Below are 9558 nucleotides of genomic sequence, written 5' to 3' on the forward strand. Positions count from 1 at the left end.
GAATCCTAAGGCGGCCTAAGCCTATAGAGATGAAAGTGATTCCGTTGAAGATACGCTGACCTCAACTCAAAGATAAAGATAAGATAAGATAACTAACTTATCTTATCCAAAAGGTCACATCTCACCATTATAAATACAATGGAGCACCCAGGTATAACTCATACTCTGATTCTACATAACACCTGTTTAATACCCATGCTAACTTAAGCATCGGAGTCTCTTGCAGGTACCCCCCACCTTCCGGTGGTCGAGGATCAGCAGTGCAGCAAGTCCAACAAGTCGGGCACAACAGCTCCGGCCGCCACCAGCCAGTCGGACACGTCATCTCCAACAAGAACCGAAGATCTCATCCGAGATCGACCTCCAGTTTCAGGTAACCCTCGGAACACTAACGTTGGGGTGAACCACCAAGAGCCACCGTGAGCAACGTTAACTCCCACGTTAACTTAGTTAACGTGGAAGTTAACGTGGATAAAGAGATGATGAGCCAACGTTAGTGACACTCACCTTTGTCACTAACGTTGGAGATGGCTAGCATGACTACGTTAGAAGCCACGTTAACTTAATTAACGTGGACTCTAACGTGAGAAAGAGGGGCACATTGGAACGTTAGTGACAAAGGTAAGTGTCACTAACGTTCTCGAAGGATTGGCAAGCTTACGTTAAGAGCCACGTTAACTAAGTTAACGTGGACTCGAACGTAGGGAAGGGGGAGGTTTATCAACGTTATTGGGAAAAGTAAGTCCCAATAATGTGTGCGAAGGACTAAGAGGCAATGTTAGTGGCAACGTTTGTGCCACTAACGTTGAGGTTAACGTGGCTCATACTTGGGTGAGCAACGTTAGTGAAAAAGGTGATTGTTACTAACGTTCTCGAACCCACACTTTCACTTAACATTAACACCACTAACGTCCTGAGCTAAAAGTCCCTGCCTACTTCACACTTTCTCTCTGCAAGCAAAGCTAAGCCCAATGATGAAGATAACTGCTTCAAACTCAGGATCCAAAGGCCTATACCCAAGACTTGAAGAGCCAACTAGAAGATCAGAAGAGTAGTATATATAGGAGTAGCTTTGAATTAGTTAGGGGGCTGAAAACTTTAGGGAGCCTTTAGCCTAGAATTACTCTCTGTATTTTACTTTCTCTGCACTTCTAGTTTACTTTCATCATGTATTCTCCATCTTTATTTTTATTTTCCAGAGCTATGAACAACTAAACCTCTTTCATTGGGTTAGGGAGCTTTGTTGTAATTTGATGGATCAATTTTAGTTTTCATTCTCCTTCTTCTATCTTTTCTCTTGATTTTACTAGAAAGCTTTTGATCTTCATCCAATTGGTTAGTTATCCTGGAAAAGAAGCTATTCATACTTGGATCTCTTCTGAACCTTGAAAGAGGAATGAAGGGATCATGCTATAAATGCTTTCTCATGCTGGACCGAATTGGGTGTGGATGGATATGTGACTATAATCCTTCCAACACTTGATTTGGGAAATGCATGTGGTATAATCAGTGACCGTACTTCATCTCTTCTCATGAGCAATTGACCAAGGTATTGGCTATTGATCAAGATTTGAGAGATTGAATTACAAGGAATTGTAATTCGATAACTTAAGATTGCCAAGGAGATCAATGAATGCATTGATTGAGGAAGAGATGAAAATGAACTTGATCCGGAGAATGCAACATCTCCTGACCCCAATGAACTCCCATTTCTGATCTTACCCATTTTCTTTAATTTCTGCATTTACTTTTATGAGCAATTACCCCATTCCCATTTAAGATTCTGCAATTTACTTTCCGCCATTTACATTCAGCTCTTTATTTCCAGCATTTACTGTTTCTGCCATTTACTTTCCCGCCATTTATTTTTCTGCAATTCTCAACTCAAATTCTGATTCGTTCAACTAGAACATTCCTCTAATTAAAGTTGCTTGATCAATCAATCTCTGTGGGGTTCGACCTTACTCTATTGTGAGCTTTTACTTGACGACGAATTCGGTACACTTGTCGAAAGAAATTTGTTGCAAGACAAGTTTTCCGCGTATCAAGTTTATGGCGCTGTTGCCGGGGATTAATTTTGAATCAACAATGATTAAATTGGAGGATAACTAGATTGAGCATTTTTAGTTTGTTTGATTTAATTTTCTGTTTGGGTAATTTACTTTCAGTTTTAGTTAATTTCTTCCCCTCCCCCTACTTTTTTCGTTTTTTTTTAGTTATTTACAATTCAGTTCACTGACCCACTAACTGTTTGATATATTGCATCACTCACACTAATAGTATTTCTAACAGAAATACTTCCTGCATCTATTTTCCTTACTTGTGGTTTGCTGGTTGTATGACAGGGAGAAGAAGCGGGACTTAAACTTCCTTTGATTTAGAACCTGAGAGGACCTTCCTCAGATTAAGAAGGGAAGCAAGAGAAAAATGAGTAGTGGGTGCCGAGGAAGAGGAGGAATACTTTGAACTAAACATGGAAGAAAACATGGAAAACCATCATGAAGAAGAGGCTCACAACCATGGCAGAGAAGGTCGAGCAAATCATGCTGGGGAGGAGAGAAGATTTTTAGGCTCTTACATCAATGCAAACCCAGGAAACTGTGGAAGTAGCATTCAAAAGCCGACCATCCATGCCAATTGTTCTGAGGGTTACCTGAAACTGGAGGTCGATCTCAGATGAGATCCTTGGTACTGGTCGGGGATGACGTGTCCGGTCGGTTGGTGGCGGCCAGAGCTATTGTGTCCGACTTGTTGGACTTGCTGCACTGCTGATCCTTGGCCACCGGAGGGTGGGGGGTACCTGCAAGAGACTCCGATGCTTAAGTTAGCACGGGTATAAAGCAGGTTTTATGTAGAATCAGAGTATGAGTTATACCTGGGTGCTCCAGTGTATTTATAGTAGTGTGGGCTAACCTTTCTGATAAGATAAGTTAGTTATCTTATCTTATCTTATCCTGTTTTGGATGAAGTCAGCTTATTTTCAAGGAAACCGCCTTTATCTCTATAGGCTGGGATTGCCTTTGGATTTGGGTCGTGTTCCTCTATTTGGGCCCTTTATTGGGCTTTCCTGTCGATTTGGCCGAGCTCTTTTAGAAGAGGTCGGGTAGTCTGACCTGAAGAGGTCGGTCGCTGTGTCGCTGATCATCCCGGGTCGGATAGCTCGACCCAGGGTACGAACAGTGCCCCTGCTTGAGCTCGGTCTTCTTTTGAGGTTGAGTTCTTTGACTTCGGTCTAGTGAGGCCGAACTCAAGCATTTTGTCGATTCCTTTGAAACAACTTTTGAATGTAGAACGTTTCCTCTAAAAACGCGCGCTTTTATATCGGCACTTTGGGAATGTGCAAGGGTTTAATGCTTTCATTAATTTTGTCATTAATTGCCCCGTTTCCCTTTGGATCTTTCATTTTGATTTTGAAAACCCCAAAAACGGTTTCTCTCCTTCGCCCTTTTCGTAACTTCTTTCTCTGCTCTCTTCGCTCTCTGTTTTTCATTTTGTTCTTCTGCTTCCTTGCGTTGCGGCGTTTCTTGGTGATTTTCTTGGGCAGTTTTTATTTCTGCACTTCCGTCTTTTTCCTCGAAGTTTCTCATCGTCTCCAGGTTAGTCCCGTTTCATATATTCTCCTTGTTTTGCTTTGATTTTGACCCTTTCTTTAGAGAAAGTTTGGATTCTTTTGTTTTGTTATACCCTATTGTTGTGCGTTCTGGGAGTTTCTTCATTTTCTGCATGGTCCTTTTTTGCCTGCTTAATGCTTTTAGGGTTTTGCATGTTCTTTGTTGTTTCCATTCTGATGCCGTTTATCCAGAAAAAACCCGTATCTATTTCTTGCTTTATTTTGACGGTTGCTTTGCCTAATTCTGAAAAAGTTCGCACCTTTGATGGTTTCTTCTTGGCGTACTTGATTTTGGGAATGCTTTTGCTGATAGATTGTGATGACTTTTTCTTTTGACACTACTTGCTATTTAAAGTCTTTTTTTTTTTGAAAAATGCTGGGGTGGGAGCTGTAGATTTTCCTGGAAACCTTGTTTTGTTACTGCCTCCAAAGGATGCCCCAAGATTTTGGTTTGAGTCTTGGGGTTTTCGTTTTCTGAGTGTTCGCCTGTATCATATTGAGTTGTTTTCTCCCTTGTCCGAGATATTTTTAGTAATCCCATCTTCTTTTCTTACATGTAGGATTAGTTGGCCTCATGTCTTCTCGCAATAACATTGTAGAGATGTCTTCCAGAGTTTCCGAGGGGATGTCCGATTGGCTAGACTCCCTTGTTTTGTTGTGTGTTTCTATTGTGGATGCTGAATTTTGCACAGAGCTGAGGAAGCGCCATAGGATTTGTGGTAACAGTGCCCGCGAGGGTGATTATGAGCTTGTTGCTCCTGATTATGATGAGAGAGTTTGTTTTCCGACTTCTGTCGAGGGGGAGCGTCCCTCCTTCTATGCTTATGAATACTTCTTCAGCCAGTTAAACGTTACTTTCCCTTTTACTGCTTTTGAAACTGACTTGTTGTGGTCCTGTAACATTGCTCCGTCCCAACTTCATCCGAACTCCTGGGGTTTTATCAAAATATTTCAACTTCTTTGCCAGGAGTTGGACATGACACCTTCTGAAACTCTTTTCCTTTATCTTTTTGTCTCGGCCAAACCCGGAGGTTCCTCCAAAAAGAAAGCTTCCTGGGTTTCTTTCAGATCGGCCCAGGGGCATAAAGTTTTTGCCATGTATGATGAGTCGTTTAAAGATTTTAAGAACTATTTCTTCTGAGTCCGTGCCATTGAGGGGGTTCGCCCCTTTTTTCTTGATGAAAATGATGAGCCTGCTTTTCCTCTGGAGTGGCAAAAGAATGTAAGAGTGCCACGTTACACATGGGAAATGCTTAATGAGGTTGAGCTGGCCTTTGTAGTTGTTCTTGAAGATTTGTGGGGGAGGCCACCCCATCTGGACACGAAGATATTTTTGAGTGATCCATCTTTGGTTCGGGATGCTTTGGGTACTGTCTGATTTATTTTTATACTTGCTCCCGAGTTTTGTTTCTACTGTGTTGTAACTTGTCTTTGATTTTTGTGTTTTTCAGAGATGTCGAAGAATAATGATTCTATGAGAGCCTATAAGAAGGCGAAGAAGGCGATCGCTGTTTTAAACATCTCGGCCAAGGCGGCCGGAGAGGGATCTTCTCAGCCTCCAGTTAAACCTCCTATATCGAGTTCTCCCAGGCCGAGGAAAGCAATTCCTACTCCCCGGGTCCGTCTGGTCGATCCTCCACAATCTTCTGTTGCAACTTCCGGTGCCCCTCCTAGTAAAAAGCAAAGAACAACTGAGCCTTTCAACTTTGATGCTCCTGACTTTGATGCGGTTGAGTTTGTAGATCAACAAATCGGCCCTTATGGTGTTCTTCCTATGGACGACATGTCGCTTCTTCATCATTTTGATTATATCACCCGGAGTGGTATCAAGTTGGCACACATGGGGGCGGCCCTATATCGAACTACTCAAAGTCTTCCTCTCCATGCTACTAAAGCTTTTATGGAGGAGGCCAAACAGGAGTTTGATCGAATGAAGGGCTTGAAGGAGGAGCTTGAAGTAAGGGTGGCCAAGTTGGAGAAAGAATTGGAGAATGAAAATCTCTGAGACCCGAGGACACGGCTATGCGGCATAAGGACAGTTATTTGACGTCTTACCGGGAGGTGTTGCGTCTGAGAGAAGAGTTGGAGAATGCCCAGGATAATTATTCCGAACTCCAAGGTCATCTTGTTGGTAGTTGATGAGCGGATAATTTATACGCTTTTTGACATTTTTTTTAGTATGTTTTTAGTAGGATCTAGTTACTTTTAGGGATGTTTTCATTAGTTTTTATGTTAAATTCACATTTCTGGACTTTACTATGAGTTTGTGTGTTTTTCTGTGATTTCAGGTATTTTCTGGCTGAAATTGAGGGACTTGAGCAAAAATCAGATTCAGAGGTTGAAGAAGGACTGCTGATGCTGTTGGATTCTGACCTCCCTGCACTCAAAGTGGATTTTCTGGAGCTACAGAACTCGAAATGGCGCTCTTCTAATTGCGTTGGAAAGTAGAAATCCGGGGCTTTCCAGCAATATATACTAGTCCATACTTTGGCCAAGAATTGACAATGTAAACTGGCGTTCGACGCCAGCCTTCTACCCAAATCTGGCGTCCAGCGCAAGAAAAGGATCCAAAACCAGAGTTGAACGCCCAAACTGGCACAGAAACTGGCGTTCAACTCCACAAATGGCCTCTGCACGTGCAACACTCAGGCTCAGCCCAAACACACACCAAATGGGTCCCGGAAGTGGATTTATGCATCAATTACTCACTCATGTAAACCCTAGTGACTAGTTTATTATAAATAGGACCTCTTACTATTGTATTAGACGTCTTTTTGACCATCTTTGGATTACCTTATGATCCTTTGATCACGTTTTAAGGGGCTGGCCATCTCGGCCATGCCTGGACCTTCACTTATGTATTTTCATACGGTAGAGTTTCTACACTCCATAGATTAAGGTGTGGAGCTCTGCTGTTCCTCAAAGAGTATTACTTGGACGACCCAGTGCACTTGCTGGTTAGTTGTATCGAAGTTGTGACAGACTGTAAAACTAGATCAGAGTATCTGGCCTAAGAAGCCATTACCAGAGATCACAATTTCGTGCACCAAGTTTTTGGCGCCGTTGCCGGGGATTGTTTGAGTTTTCGGCAAGCTTTTGGTCCGGTAACATCAGTGCCAGATTCCCTTTTGATCCGGCAACAGCACCAAGTTTTTGGCGCCGTTGCCAGGGATTGTTTGTGTTTGGACAACTGACGGTTCATCCTGTTGCTCAGATTAGGTAATTTTCTTTTTGTTTCCTTTTCAAAAAAATTTTTCAAAAATATTTCAAAATTTTCTCCTTTGTTTTCGAAAAAAAACAATATTATTAAAAATGTTTTCAAAAAATTTTATTCAAAATTTTTAAAGAATGAATTCTAGTGTTTCATGAAGCTTGTGAAGCCTGGCTGGCTGTAAAAGCCATGTCTAAATTCATTTGGACTGAGGCAGCAATTTGTTATCAAGAGCAAGCTAGTTGTTGTTAATCCACCTGCTGCTGTTCCTGATTTACATGCTAAAGCTTGGCTGGCCATTGGCCATGTCTAGTATTTTGGACCGGAGCTTTCATTGAAAGCTTGGCTGGCTAGTGAGCCATGTCTAATTCCTGGACTAAAGCTTTAGACTAACATGGCAAGATTCCTGGAATTCATATTAAAAATTTTGGAATCCTTATTTTCCTTTTTCAAATTAATTTTCGAAAAAAATACGAAAAAATTAGAAAATTATAAAAATCAAAAATATTTTTGTGTTTCTTGTTTGAGTCTTGAGTCATATCATAAGTTTGGTGTCACTTGCATATGCATCTTGCATTTTTCGAAAATTTCATGCATTCTTAGTGTTCTTCATGATCTTCAAGTTATTCTTGGTAAGTCTTCTTGTTTGATCTTGATGATTTTTTGTTTTGTGTCTTTTCATGTTTATCATATGCATTCTTGAATTCTTAGTGTCTAAGCTTTAAAGAATTCTAAGTTTGGTGTCTTGCATGTTTTCTTTGCATTAAAAATTTTTCAAAAATATGTTCTTGATGTTCATCATGTTCTTCATAGTGTTCTTGGTGTTCATCTTGACATTCATAGCATTCATGCATGCATTCATTGTTTTGATCTAAAAATTTCATGCATTGCATCATTTTTCTTGTTTTTTTTCCTTGCATCATAAAAATTCAAAAAAAAAATAAAAAAAAATATCTTTCCCTTTTTCTCTCATCAAATTCGAAAATTTGAGTTGACTTTTTCAAAAATTTTTAAAATCAAGTTGTTTCTTATGAGTCAAATCAAATTTTCAATTTGAAAATCTTATCTTTTTCAAAATCTTTTTCAAAAATCAAATCTTTTTCAAAATTCTTAGTTATTTTCGAAAATTCCATTGAGCTATCAAAGATGTCACTGGACACTTCTGCAGGTGGATCCATTCACCTAAAGAAAACGCCTGCAGAAGCTCAAGAACTTATTGACATGGTTGCTAATAACCAGTTCATGTACACTTCTAAAAGGAATCCTGTGAGTAATGGGACGCCTATGAAGAAGGGAGTTCTTGAAGTTGATACTCTGAATGCCATATTGGCTCAGAATAAAATATTGTTTTCCATAACCATTGATGGCACCTAAGGCCAGAGAAACCTCTAGAAAGAGGAAAGGGAAGATAAAAGCTTCCACATCCGACTCATGGGAGATGGAAAGGTTCATCTCCAAAGCCCATCAAGACCACTTCTATGATGTTGTGGCCAAGAAGAAGGTGATCCCTGAGGTCCCTTTCAAACTCAAAAGAAATGAGTATCCGGAGATCCGACATGAAATTCAAAGAAGAGGTTGGGAAGTTCTAACAAATCCCATCCAACAAGTCGGCATCCTAATGGTTCAAGAGTTCTATGCCAATGCATGGATTACCAAGAACCATGATCAAAGTAAGAACCCAGATCCAAAGAACTATGTTACAATGGTTCGGGGGAAATGCTTAGATTTTAGTCCGGAAAATGTGAGGTTGGCGTTCAATTTGCAATACATGGGAGAGAACGCACGCCCCTACACAAGGAGAGTCAACTTTGATCAAAGGTTGGACCAAATCCTTATGGACATATGTGTAGAAGGAGCTCAATGGAAAGTTGACTCCAAAGGCAAGCCGGTTCAACTAAGAAGATTGGACCTCAAGCCTATAGCTAGAGGATGGTTGGAGTTTATTCAATGCTCAATCATTCCAACTAGCAACCGGTCTGAAGTTACTAATAGACCAGACCATCATGATCCATAGTATCATGATTGGAGAAGAGGTGGAAGTTCATGAGATTATACCTCAAGAACTCTACAAGGTGGCTGACAAGTCCTCCACCATGGCAAGGTTAGCCTTTCCTCACCTCATCTGCCACCTATGCAATTCGGCTGGGATTGACATAGAGGGAGATATCCTCATAGTTCTTATAGATGCCAATCATTCTGAACCTCAATGGATGAAGTGAGATGCCAAAACTATTCAAGAGGCAAAAAGCTATAAGTCCCGCTCATATGATTGAAAGCTCTGTTTCATTGATAGTTTGGAATTTATAGTATATTCTCTTCTTTTTATCTTATTTGATTTTCAGTTGCTTGGGGACAAGCAACAAATTAAGTTTGGTGTTGTGATGAGCGGATAATTTATACGCTTTTTGACATTTTTTTTAGTATGTTTTTAGTAGGATCTAGTTACTTTTAGGGATGTTTTCATTAGTTTTTATGTTAAATTCACATTTCTGGACTTTACTATGAGTTTGTGTGTTTTTCTGTGATTTCAGGTATTTTCTGGCTGAAATTGAGGGACTTGAGCAAAAATCAGATTCAGAGGTTGAAGAAGGACTGCTGATGCTGTTGGATTCTGACCTCCCTGCACTCAAAGTGGATTTTCTGGAGCTACAGAACACACCCAAGAACGTGATGAAGTTGATGATTATGTGTGACGCTCATCATCCTTCTCCCTTATGAACGCGTGCCTGACAAACAC

Source organism: Arachis ipaensis, chromosome B10, assembly GCF_000816755.2.
Source record: "Arachis ipaensis cultivar K30076 chromosome B10, Araip1.1, whole genome shotgun sequence".
Classification (NCBI taxonomy): Eukaryota; Viridiplantae; Streptophyta; class Magnoliopsida; order Fabales; family Fabaceae; genus Arachis; species Arachis ipaensis.